The sequence below is a fragment of the Cupressus sempervirens genome, chromosome 3, assembly GCF_028749045.1.
Source record: "Cupressus sempervirens isolate cs-2001-9-10 chromosome 3, ASM2874904v1, whole genome shotgun sequence".
NCBI classification, from domain to species: domain Eukaryota; kingdom Viridiplantae; phylum Streptophyta; class Pinopsida; order Cupressales; family Cupressaceae; genus Cupressus; species Cupressus sempervirens.
Genome location: NC_143120.1, coordinates 813,523,655 through 813,537,923, shown reverse-complemented (window position 1 = coordinate 813,537,923; position 14,269 = coordinate 813,523,655).

Genomic DNA, 14,269 nt, shown 5'->3' with positions numbered 1-14,269 from the left:
TCTCTTAAGACATTATCATCTCCTCCATAGATGATATTCAATTTATCCCAGATTTCCTTTGAATTATAACACTTTTTAAGGTAATTAAACTCAACATAGGTTAGGGCTGAAGTAATCTGCAACATTGACTAATTATGTTCATGCTTTTCTTTTAGTTGTTGAACAGTTAGAGGGACTGTTGTTATGTCCACATATGCATTGTCTAGAAAATCCAATGCATCATCACCAATACTACCTATATGTAGCCTCATCAACTTTTTCCATGTAGGATTTTTTTCCTTCTTCAACTTTGGTACATCTCTTTTGTATGCCATGATCTTTAGCTTTGAGTACCTTCAAAATTCTATCTACAAGCACCAACACTCTGATACCAATTGTTAGAATATTTAGAATAACTGAGAGGGGGGGGGAGGAGGGGTAAATTAGTTATCCAAGGTCTAGATGTACCAATTGAACAAACAAACACTTAAACAACTTTAGGTCTTACCATTTCATGACTTGGTCTCTACTACAAACTTTTAGTAACATTAGCTAGTTGTTCACTATTCTAAAATAACATACTTGCATAATGTAAACTTTAATCAATAAAAGATCATAATAACATTCAAACAAGTTTGACATGAGGATTTAGCTTGGAAACCCAATTTGGAAAAAACCACCACCAATATGTCACCAATTTTTACTCTTCTGAAGTGAGTCATGTTAGGAGCCAACCCTATTAAAGGTTACAATACACACCGTTAAAAGTGAACTTGTTAAAGGATTTAATCACCCTATTACGAGTGGCCTTGTTAGAGGACTCTAGAACATTCCATTATAATGTCACTTGGTTAAAGGATTTACATATATTGTTAGATCAACCTTGATTGCAAGATTTCAAATACTATTTACTATGGTTAGAAAGTAACAACAGGTTTGATCTATTAAGTACAACTCACTTTGCATGTACAGATCTTTGTTCAGCTCTCATGTAATAATTTACTATCTAGCCTCCATTGTCATCTCACTCTTTGATTCCCTTGGCAACCCTTCAAGAAAACACCCTTTACTTCTTCTTAATTCAATTAATCCTTCTACTCAGATTCACCAGCCCATAACATTAGTAACAATTCCAAATCTATGGAACTTCTATACATGCACATAGCCTCTCTACACTCTACACACTCTTACCACAAAAAGTTCGCCTTTCTACCTCCTTCAATAGGTAAAATTTCTCTTTTTTCTCTTAAACAATACCGTAGACATTAGGATTTATGATTTGATCCATCAAATACAATGAATTTGATCGCCATTCTATTTATGTCTTTTTTCCTAGAAACTTCTCTTGGAACCATCTCTTAGGTTATTTAACTAATCCTCTCATGGTATTAAATTATCTAGCTCATCTATCCTTATGTTCAACACACTTTGCATATCCCAAGAAATCAACTTAGTTGGCTAGAAATTATGATTCCTTGCAAATAGTTAAAATGTTGTTCCTTGAGCAACACTGTGTTTTGACACTTGATCATCACCGAATCACTCAATCTCTATAAAAATTCTTGTGTAGAACATACACTACCACTTGATCAATATTGATGCTCATTCAATGCTAACTTTTCTTGGCACTTACCGTGGCTCTATTGACACTAGCATCACTAAACATGTGCATCAAAATTCTTTAGTCTTCTACTTTTTTACTCGGTCAAGCCTATACATTTGATCTATCTTTGTTCACACTTTCAAGTCTTTTACATTACCATCTTCTTGTCTTGAAACATGATTTAAACAATCAATACATCTTGTAAAAGTCCAACTAATCAAGTTTCCATTTGTAATTTTCCTCTTCACAACTCAACTTTTCCTCTAGATTCTTTTTTTATGAATAGCTTCTCATATCCTCTTCATCAATCAAATAGATATGACACTTAGATTATATAGAATAATGTCTCACCAATAGCTTTAACATTAATGAAAACATAACAATTGTTTAAATTATAGTATCTAATAGTTCATCCCTGACATATTACCAAACAATTTCTAGGTTTTATCCTTAGTACAACTTTCATTCTAGCTTGCAAGGATAAAACCTTTTGGAGGTTTCTTGATAACCTTCTTTAGGTTTATATTTCACAAGGTATTTTATCTTCTTCTCTTTCATTTTCATATAATTTATCATTTTGTCACATCTTTATATCCGAGCTCTATATTGCATATTAATCTTGCTTAAATTATCTGAAGGTGGAGGTGAGAGGGAGATAAATTTGAGTTATTCATACCTTTCGATTTATGGTTTGCATTGGTACTTCCTTTTGCATTAATCAAACCTAATAAAAGGAGTGGGACCTTGGTCTTGCCCCTTCTAAATGTGTTAGGTAATTGATTCGATTTTACTCCTGCACATTTTGGTGAACCTGACTATGTTAACCCTTTCTTTTGTGGTGTTATATTCATCTCCTTTGTTCAAATTTGGAGTTAGATTACTTTTTGTGTATCTAGATATACTTTGTATGCGATTATTTGCATTGGTGGTATTTATATCTCCTTTTTCATTATTTACATATAGATTGCATTTCATATATTTGCATTTTGAAAAATACAAACAAATTGCATCTAGTTTCTTTCATAGTGATTTCACTTCATTTAAATGGGGTTGTGATCTTTCTTTCCAAGTTTCATTCATAATATCCAAGACGTTCCATTTCATGCTTGTGATGAAAACTTAGTTTTTCCTTCCATTGATTCCCATTCCTCTTCAAAGGATAATAATTTCAAAGATGTTGTTGACCAACATTTAGTGATTCATGTTATTTCTACCTTTGATAGTGATACTATTTGGGATGAGCCCTTGGATATGAATATTGAATACTCTCTCCTTCTTGAAACTTCTCTTATTCATGATTGTTCCTCCTCTAATGTTTGTTTTCTTCCCTTTGTAGATGCTTCTACTACTTGGGATCAACCTTTAGACATAAATATGGATTAATCTCTTCCTAATTAGGTACCTTTGGATGATCTCATGGTTCTTTCTCCTATTTATCAACATCTTTCTAGGAATTTTATTAATATTATTCTATACATGAGGCCTTTATGAGTTTTGTTTATCCTTTTCCTAAGAGTGCCTTAGTCATAGAAGACCATAACCTTGTTTCTCCTTCTTCTTTCTTTTGAGACATATTTAAATTTAAATTAGGTATTGTTGAACATGATAATCATTATGACCTTCCTTTAATTAATTAAAACTTAGTTCTTAAGGATCCTACTCATATCAATGCTATAAGTGGCTTCTCAACTCTTCAAGATTGGAAAATCTTAGATTTCACACCAACTTCATACATTCTCAAATTTGTGCATCAAACACCTCTATTCAATGAGTATTTTCATTTTATTTTATTTTATATATATATTATGAGCCCTTTATAAAACCTTTTATTTTCTTCATTTCACATTGATCAATCATACCAAGAATCCATCAAGTTCAAGGAAAATGACCCATGCTCTTAAGCCCTCAAGTTCTCAAGAATTATTCAATAATTCAAGCTATCTCTCAATTAAAGATCAAGGATTCGTGCATTGAAGCTATTGAAGGAGTTTGTGCAAGATCATTTTGACATTAAAGATCTCCCTTCATACATTCAAGATTCTTTGTTACATCTTCTACATTCATCCTCTCAAGATCTAAATTCATTTTAAGCACATTCATACATGAAGGTTTTGGTTTCACTTTGATTTCCTTTCTAGGGTTTTGAAATTGAATCAAGGCTATTGCATCTACATACTTGATTACATTCCAAATTCAAGATAATATTCATAGATTTAAATTATTTTTATGTTAGATTTATCACTATCACTTACAAGCATTCTATCTTTATTTCAATTTAAGGTTAATTCCTATACTATGGTTTGATTGAGGCGAATCCCAACCCCATCCCCCCTTTAAAAAAAAAAATCCCTTATTTTGCAGGTTTTTGATCTCATATTGACAAACAAGTTGTAGATATGGATTCACTTTTCATCATTTATCAAAACTACAAAATCAAAATCAACATTGCACATTGTCATTAGGGGCTTCTGTACCCTTGATGATCCATTTTGCCCCTAAAGATCCAATTTTCCCTTGATATTTCATTGAACGATTTTTGGGTTTTGTCCATAGCATATGCTTTAGTATAAAAAGAAAGAATCAAAACTTTTAGAGGTATTTTGACAACCCATTTTTAGGTTTGTATCTCACAAGGTATTTCATCTTCATCTCTTTTACTTCCATATACTTTGTCATTTGGTCACATCTTTACATCTCAGATCTATTTTGCATATTCTTCTTACTTAAACCCTCTTAAGGTGGAGGGAAAACATAAATAAATATGAGTTATTCATCCCTTTTGCATTAGGGTTTGAATTGATACTTCCTTTTGAAATAATCAAATGTAATAAAGGGATGGATCTTGGTCTTCCCCCTTCTAAATGTGTTAGGGTGATTGATTCCATTTTACCCTACACAATTGTCATGCATTTGAGACTTCTTACAAGACTTAGGATATCTAATGGCATCTATCTGCATAGTAGGCCAGTAATAACCACCCCTCAGAAGCTTTTGAGCTAATGTAAGACAATTAGAGTGAGAACTACAAACACCCTCATAGACTTCAACTAACACACATTTAGATTTGTCTTTCTCTAAACACCTAAGAAGCATTGGACATCTAAACCCCTCCTAAACAAGTCACCAGAGATGAGGGTATAATGAGAGGTATTATGAAGGAGGTGGTTTTTCTAATTATGATTTAGGCCATTATGAATGATGTGATTGTGAAGGAAGGAGTAAATGTTAGCATAGCAAGAAGAATCTCAACCAATGATAGTGCAAATGAAATGGTTTTTAGGGGATTCATATGTAGGGTAATGTATTTCATCCATGGGGAACTCAAATCCTAACTCGTACTCTAAAAAAGAAAGATAGTGCTAAATAGTACAAATAATTTAACTACTAATTTATTACTATTGTAGAAAAAAAATCTCTTAATCGAGTGGACCTAACAAGTTTGTAAAGTCCTATATAGTAGCATCAACTACTAATGTTTGTAAGTCCTTTAGAGCAATCCACTCTTTAGACAAGATCAATAAGTGATAAGGTCTAGATGATCTTTGGTTAAAATCCTCTAACAAGGTCACATTAATGATGTGTAGATAACTTGTAACAAGGTTGGCTCTTAGTTGAGCTCACTTTAGAAGAGTGAAAATTTTGGGTTTTCAGGCCTAGGTGTTTTTTCCTTTATAGGGTTTCCATGTTAAAAACCTTGCTGTCAAATGTGTCGATGTTTTTATGTTGCAAGTTGATTTAAATGTTATATTAATTTTACTATAGCTCGGTAACAAACAATTTAATGGTTGGTAATAACTAAGTTATATTATAATTAGTCACTTATGGAAGAACAATGAATGAATAATTTTGAGTAAAGTGATTGACAAAGTTAATAGATGATTTGAATGAGTATACACAATGATTTACTATGATGTTTATGTATGTTTTTTGGCATTGAAATTGTTTAAAAGGACTATAAGATTATTGAACACAATTGATTCACCCCCCTCAGTTATCTAACAACTAGTATAAGATCATAGTGCTTGGAGAAATAAGTTTAAAGGAACTCAACCTAAAGATCACAAGATGTATAAGAGAGAGGTAACATGACTGAACAAAGAGAAATTCTCATCATGGAAAGATAGAATGAAGCTGCATCTATTTGGAATTGAAAATATTTTCATACATTAGTTGGAACATGAATTTACTACCCTTGTTAGTCCTTTGACTATGGAGCAAATAAATGAAAAGAGGACTCACAATAGCATGATGATTGAGATTACTTCTGCACTCAATGATGACAAGTTTGATGATATCAAGGATCGTAATACTACTAAAAAAATGTGGGATAAGATGACACTTGTACATGGAGGAGATGATAATGTAAGGAGAGCTAAAGCTAAAAGTCCTAGAGGAAAGTATGATGACATGAGAATGAAGGGGGTGAGAATGTTTCTCAGTATGTAAACCAAATTAAGGAAGTTGTGAGCACAAAAAAAGCTCCTAAAGGAGCTACTGGTGTCTCTAAAATCATAATTAAAGTTTTTAAGAATTCGTCTACCTATTTATGCCATCCAATTTTCTACAATTCAAGTAGTGAAATCTATGCCTGGTAATGTATTGACACTTGACAATTTAGTTGGTTGGTTGATTGCCTTTGAATTGAAAAATTATGAAAACAACATGGCTACAATTGGAAATGATTTGAAATCTTCACTAACCATTGGAAGTTCCAAGAAAGAAAATAAAAGTAAGGAAGGAAGTGAATTTGAATCTAAAGGTGATCTGGATAGACTTGAAGCATTGCTTGCAAGAAGGTTGTTAAGAGGTAAAGGTAAATACAAAGGTAGACTACACCTGATTTGTTTTAAAGGTAATGAACTTGGTCACTTTTCTACTCAATGTCCTGACAAGAGTAAGAGTAACATACATGATAAGAAAGATTTCTAGTATAGAAAGAACAAGGATTACAAAGACAAAGGGGAAAATCCCAATGGACAAAGGTATGAAAGTGAAACTTCCCTTATTTCACATGTTAGCAAGAATGATTCATGGATTATAGATAATGGATTCTCACATCACATGATTGGTGTTGTAAGTAAGTTTGAATAATTTGAAGTAACTGATGATGGTGGAACTGTAAAGCTAGGTATTAATGTTCCATGTATGATGAAAGATAAAGGATTACTAATGTTGAATGATAAGATTATATGTGATTATGCATATTGGGTACAAGAACTAATATATAATCTTTTGATTGTTGCTCAATTGAACAATTTAGGTCACAAGATGGAGTTTCAGAATAGAAAAGTCATAATCATTGATGATAAAGGTAATCTAATTAAGACTAGAAATAAAAATAGAGGTAGGTTATTTTACCTTCATACTACTCTTGAGATATTCTTATTTGCTAAATTTGAGGATGTATGGTTATGGAATTAAAGGTTTTATCATGCAAAATTTGAGAACGTGGTGAAGGTCAATAGAAAGAAAAGAGTAAGAGGCTTACTAAATCTACAAATGCCAGAGAGTGCTATATAAAAAGAATTCCAACTCATTAAGATGAAAAAATATAGTTTTTCAAGTAAAACAAACACTTCAAATGATATACTGAAATTGGTGCATACATATCTATTTGATCTAATAGGTATTGGCAATTACTATGGTGACAAGTATTTCATATTGTTTGTTGATGATTATTATAGAATGATGATTATTAAATTGATGAAGGTGAAATCACATGCTTTTGATATGTTCAAATGGTATAAAGCTAGATTTGAGAAAGAAACTAGAAAATCTTTGAAATGTTTAAGATCTGATAGAGGTGGTGAACTTATGTCTATTGAATTCACTAAATTTTGTGTTGAGAATGGTATTAAAAGATAGTTATTTGTACCAAGGACACCAAAAAAAAATGTAATTACTAAAAGGGGAAACATATCAATTATGAATTATACAAGGATAATAATGATTAAAATAAAGGTTGCTCTAGAAATTAGTACTACAGTTTACACTATCAACCAAGTTCAATGAAAGAAAAGAAACAAATAAGACACACTATGAAATTTGGTATGGTCATGCACCGAATGTAAGTTATTTCAAAATCTTTGGAAGTAGGTGTTATATTCACAAGGATCCAAGGAATGGTAAATTTGATTTTAAAGGAGATGAAGGTATATTCCTTGGTTATTCATCTAAAAGAAACACTTATAAATGTTTGAAAAAATCTACTAGCAAGATGATTGAAAGTGAAAATGTAAGGTTTGATGAGTTAATAGAGAAGAAAAATGTGGAAAGAAAGAAGGAACCTAAAAATTACAACACGTTTGTATATATCTATGAAGAGGCACCTAATACATTGCTTGAGTTATAACAGAGATCCACCAAGCATCAATCAATAGCTCCTGAGTTACATAATGCTTTACTTGAGCATCAAACAATATAACTAATAGGCAACCACTCGGACAAATAATAAGAAAGAATTAACAATTTGTAATGAAGTTTAGCTTGGTTTATTCATGTCAATTTGGGGGTGTAAGCTTGTGAAAGGTGTCTAGGTAACATCATATCAAGGGGTGTAGGTGATGAGTTGAGAGATTATGGATGCAACTAGAACACATAGAAATAAACTTGCAACAAACCAAAATAAAATTGGCGACATGAAATGTCACTTCTTGGCAATAGGAACTGTCACTCCCTAGTGACAAGAACTATCATTTTCTAGTAATAAAATTTTTAATAGATCTAATAATTCAAAAAATAAAACTCACAAATCCAAAAAAGAATAATCTACAGACCTTAAAATTACATAAGGTTTGAATGATTAATTTGATAAAGAAATAATTTCCCCAATGCATATTTGGTTTAACTTTCTACTTCATTTCTCTGATTAAATTATGACAAGAACTACACAAAAAAAAATTCTAAAATAAAACAAAAGATTTCTTTACCATACCAAACTTAATCTATTCTTCAAGCCAATCTTAAATCAAAATTATTTCATCAAATAAGAATTCATGAAATTTACATCACACAAATAGAAGCTAAAACAAAATAACACATAAAAATATAAAACATCAACGAGCTTCTAAGGAGTGGGCCCTTGCTCCTAGTCTACATGGTGACAGGAATAAAATGCTTTCTTATGCTAGTTTGATCAAAAGAACTAAGTCTTTGTTCCACATTAGAAAATAATACCATCTTCTTCGATTAAAATCTATAATATACAATAACCTACACTGCTGAACTACTCCTCATCTACATTATGTTTCTTATATAAGTAGCTATAAAAATTACATTTTTAAAAATAGTTTATTGTTTCTTCCTACAACTAGAAAACTAAATAATATAATGGTATACATAAGACCTTTACTTCTACCCATCGATTTATAACAAGATTGTTATAACAAAATCCAAAAATAGATAATTAATTTTTGCTCCAAAGCACAAATGGTATGAAATCAATCTTAATTGTATATTGAGTTGGAGAAGTTATACATTCAATTGGAAGTATGGCCAAAACAACAAAAAAATATAGGATGAATAAGAGCCAACCAAATTCATTATGAAATCTTGGTCGTAATAGAAAATTATGAAATTTTATGTGTAGAAAACTATCTATAACTTTATTTTCCTTGATCATATGAACATATTGCCACATGACAATTTAACTGGGCACATATGATCTAAAGGATTTACCCTAGACTGATACAATGATTAGAAAGTAATAGTAAGGCTTGATCTGATAATAAATTATGACTCACTTGTAGATTATAGATCTTTGTTTTAATCCTCCATTCTACTTGGAAATCACACACTTCAGTTCTGATAGCTTGTTCACCCTTCAAGCATTTATACTCTTAAACCTTCTTGCTTTGTATGCCAACTACAATCACCTCTATTTGGTCACTAAATGAAGCAATACCCTAGACTCCTTTTCTTCCTTAGGTTCTCACACATGACACTAGATATCTCTCTAAATAGAGAATTAAGATCTTTTATCGCTTAACCACATTAGGGTTAGGTAGGATTAGCTAAGATATAATGAATCTACCCACTTTTCCATTTGGTTCATCTAGAAACTTCTTCTACAATCTTTCTTAAATTCACCTCAGAATGGTTTTCCTTGAATTCTATGCCACCAACTCATCATAGTTATCTTCCACATGCTTCACATAATTTAAGAAAATAAAACAGTCAACTCAGATTTGTCAAATCTTCGATTTAACATAGTTTACTAGCACTCGACATCAATATTGTATTACTCAACATCTATATTGTTCTCTTGAAAAACACTAATTCACTCAGAAAATACTAAAGTTTACTGATGCTCAACATTAACTAAACTTTACTTAGCATATACTAACAATCACTCAGCGTGAATTATTTTTCATCTTTGCTCGACATCTCTTGATTTTCACTCAGCTTCCACTGATCTCTTTGTTCTCTCAACAAACATTAATTCACTTGGAAAATACTAAAGTTTACTGATGCTTGACATCAACTAAACTTTACTAGGCATATACTAACAATCACTCAACTTGCATTGTTTTTCATCTTTGCTCGACTTTGACTTATTTTTGCTCAGCTTGCATTGAATGCTTGGCAAGGCTTGATTGACACTTTTCTTACTTGATCATTTTCCAGTCTTAACTTGAGTAATATTTCATTTTAGACTTTAAGTAGATAAACAATACACTATAGTATCAATTCCTTACTTGGTCGTAGTGCTTCTTTTACATACCAAATAACTCAACCTTTCTCTAGGTGCTATTGTTATTTCTTCTTGTCAAATCCTCTTTATCAATCAACTAGATGATATCTTTCAAACCAAAAAATAATTGTCTCAATTGCAAGTAGCTAGTTTGACATCATTGACAAAATAATGATTGTTCCATTACAAGTTCTTCACTTCAAAAAAATCTCATATCAACAATCTCCTTCTTTGGTCTTGATGGCAAACCAATACAAACAACAATACAAAAAAGAAAAAAAAATCTTTGAAATTTCTCCCTCTATCAATGTAGTATATGTCCTTCCTCTATATAGGGTAATGTGCTATTTGTCAATTTTTGTGATGGGGACACAACCCAAGAACAAAATGGACACAACAGAAAAGGAAAATTGTATTAATTGAAAAATAAGCTAGTACATTCAGTACAGAGAAAATAAACTTCAAAACATGCCCTAAGGGCTTACAATAGAATAAATGTGGAGATAATTTCTCCTTTCAGTACCTCCTCTCAAACTCCACTCCGAATTGCCTTTTACAATGCCATAAATCTCCTTAAATAGACCTCGGAGGGTTAAGGACTAGGAGTACATTCTAGAAAGTGCTAGTAGGCATCCACTGACCAAATAGAATGTTCCAGAAGCTATGTTAGAAGTCGATGCAAATCTAGAAGAATCTAGAAATGGTAACCGAACTTTCGAGAGGCATAACTTTTGAACCATAGCCCCGATTGACGAACCGTTTACATTTTCGAAAAGCTCTCGAAGCGCTCTATTACCCTATGGAAAAGATTCACTCGTCCCTAATAAGTGAATATCCTTTATCATGAGATTAAGTACTATCAGTTAACTTAAAGGTCATACAAAATCTTCTCATTAAGTAGCTTGAGTCCTCTCAAGCGTTGACTGGACACATGAAAGTATCTCACTTGTTTTTAAGGCAAGAGAGAGAAGCTCATAAAAAATGGGAGCCACTATTGTCTTTCATTTTAACTCTTGTGTAAATAGTTGCATTCAGACCCACTGGCATCATCCATGTGGCCCAATAATACTTCTAGCCCTGATTGACTCCTTAGGTCTCACAAAGCATTTCCTTCACCAAAAAATGTGACATGCATCAAAATCTTTCCTTTTGCCAAAGTAAGAGAGACGTTCATGAAGATGCAAGAGCCATTCGATTTAAGATAGTTGGTCCATTTGTAGAGTGTATTCGATCATCCCTAAGTCCACGTGGCATCATTGGAGGCCTTTCCTTAATGATTTTTTCTTTCAGACCCTCCATGTCTGATCCATGTTGGAATTACATAGACTAATGAAATTAATAATAATTCTTCTAACTAGACAGGTCCCACTGCATCCATCCAAGCTTAGGTCACTGCCATGTGTCAAGATCTTGCTTTTTTCACAAGGCAAGAGAGAAGTTTGCAGGTAAGTGAGAGTTATTGATATCTCAACTAGAAATGTAATGAGATTTGAAAGCTTTGGCCCACCATCAAACATGTTTTTACATCTCACTTTTTTGTAATGATCTCTATCAGGCCTCATGAAGATGCACTATCTTTTGGATCGTATCCCCACCTTTCTTGCAAACATACAAAGGTAGATTGGTTATGCACTAAGGTTTTAATATTGAAAAGAATGTGGACCATAGGTAGATGACTTAAACAAAAGTTGTGAGTAGCTAGGGAACTAAAAAGGGTCCAACTACATGCTATGGCAATCCTTTCTTAAACATATATTAAATAGAAGTTATTTTCATGGGTTACAAACTTATGGAAAAGGAAAAAGGATGTCACTTCATGATGTGCTTAAGTTACTAAAAAATTAACTTCAAGATATAAAAATTTAAGGGCTTCCACACATTTTTCTAGGGTTTTCACTTTAGGGAAACTTTCACTTGGATAGGCACAAAAAATCCCTAGTTCAAAACAAGCACACACAATTTTTTTTTTCCAATACAAGGATTTTGTGAATCTGCAAAAAATACTGCCAATAGTAGCTCTATTTGGGGATGATGAATAATTTATGTCCATGCAAGAGTCTAGAATCACTGGGAGAGAAGACCACACATTTGACAAAATTTTGGAAATCACAAGGTAGAACAAAAAAACAACACATACCAAAAAGAAACAAACAAGACTATATACAAGGAAAACCACAATAGGAAGGAAAAACACACCTATACATTGTATATGTGGAATGTGGCCATAGAGTTCACACACACACACTTCAACATAGTCCTTGTATACAAATTCATCCTAGAATGAACATGAGATTGTTCACCCAATAGGAGTCATGCAAGCCGACCTGTTGCCTTCTATCTAGAAGGGTTTTGCCTGTTTATGCTCTCAGATTTGAGGTGCAAGCAACCATTCTAGAATGAAGGATTTAAATGCAATTAAGTCTATATGAGTGTACAATTAATCTAAAATGAAATATTCATTTAATCTAAGAACATATAAAATAAGCTAGACTATATGTATGCATATTAAAGCTAAATGATGTTAAAGCTAAAACAATGAAAAATCTATGACAAGATTGAGTCTGCAATTCGACAGCAATTCAATATCATCAAAATCCAACCTCTATAATGAGGAATTAAGGGTCTCTTAAATAGAATTCAATTAATCCATCAACGGTTGAGATCAATTCAGATGAACGGTTGAGATCAAGAGGAGATTCAGTTAGAATGGAAATTTCCTTAAGAAAGGGGAGTTAACTGAGCTTTCCATGAGTGAAATAAGGAATTAATGGATTTCATTCCTTTTCTAATTTCTATTAACTAAAGAGTTTCCCTTTTCAAATTGAAGAGAAGATTTTGTAGATATTATTTAATTTAATAAGTAAGACATGACCTCATAAATTCTTTTTTCATTTAATTGAATATTCTAATTCAATTAATTAATAGGCATAATTATTAAATTAAATATTTTTATTCCTTAGTACATTAGCCGTAGGATATAATTTAATTTAATTAAAGTATAAATACTTCAAATTAAATCAAATCTTAATCAATAGGTTTAATGTGACTAATATGAGCCAATACTTTAGGAATTAAATAAAGAGTATAATGAATGCAGATTTAGCGTTTTCTGCATTTGACAATTAAGTCAAGTAGCGAGTAGCAGAATAAGAATTGCCTAGTGACATAGGACTTAGGATTGATTGAAATAGACTAGAATTGGTGATCATAGTAATGAGCCAATTTTGGGGTTTTACATTTTTCCCCTCTTTGAATGAATGTGCGAGCAGCACGTTCAATTCAAAGAAAATCAGAAAGCATGATGCAAAGATCAAGAAATGAGATTGGTTCCAAAGTTAATGATACAGAGACCAATTGATAAGCTTTTAAGAACCATCTCCAGAGCAAAGCTTAATCCCAAGGAACCCAAGTAGAGCACCTAGATACCTAAATTGATAAGCATTTTAAAGATTTTCTTTAGAATGAAGTTTAACCTTTACGGATCTAGACAAACAATCTAGATACCTGAGATTGATAGCATTTAAAAGATCATCTCTAGAATAGAGCTTAACCTTTAAGGATCCAGATAGAACAACTAGATACCTAAAATTGATAGCATTTAAAAGATTATCTCTAGAACAAAGCTTAACCGTTAAGGATCTAGATAGAACACCTAGATACCTGAGGTTTGATAAGCATTTAAAAGATCATCTCCAGAACTGAGCTTAATATTTAAGGATCTAGATAGCACACCTAGATATTTAAGATTGATAAAAGATAGCAAGATCGAATTATGAGTCATAGAATCATCCCCAGAACGAGGCTTGATCCTTAGGAGTCGAGGTTTAGATTCTCCTGATACTTGTCCATCAAAATTTAATAATAACTGCTATAAAGTATGATCAACTGATGACAAGATGAAATAGAAAAAAAAGATGTTAGATAGAGGAAAACAAGATTTCCCTAGTGATGAGATGCCTCAAATGGTGAGGACATAAGATGGGAACAAGATGCCA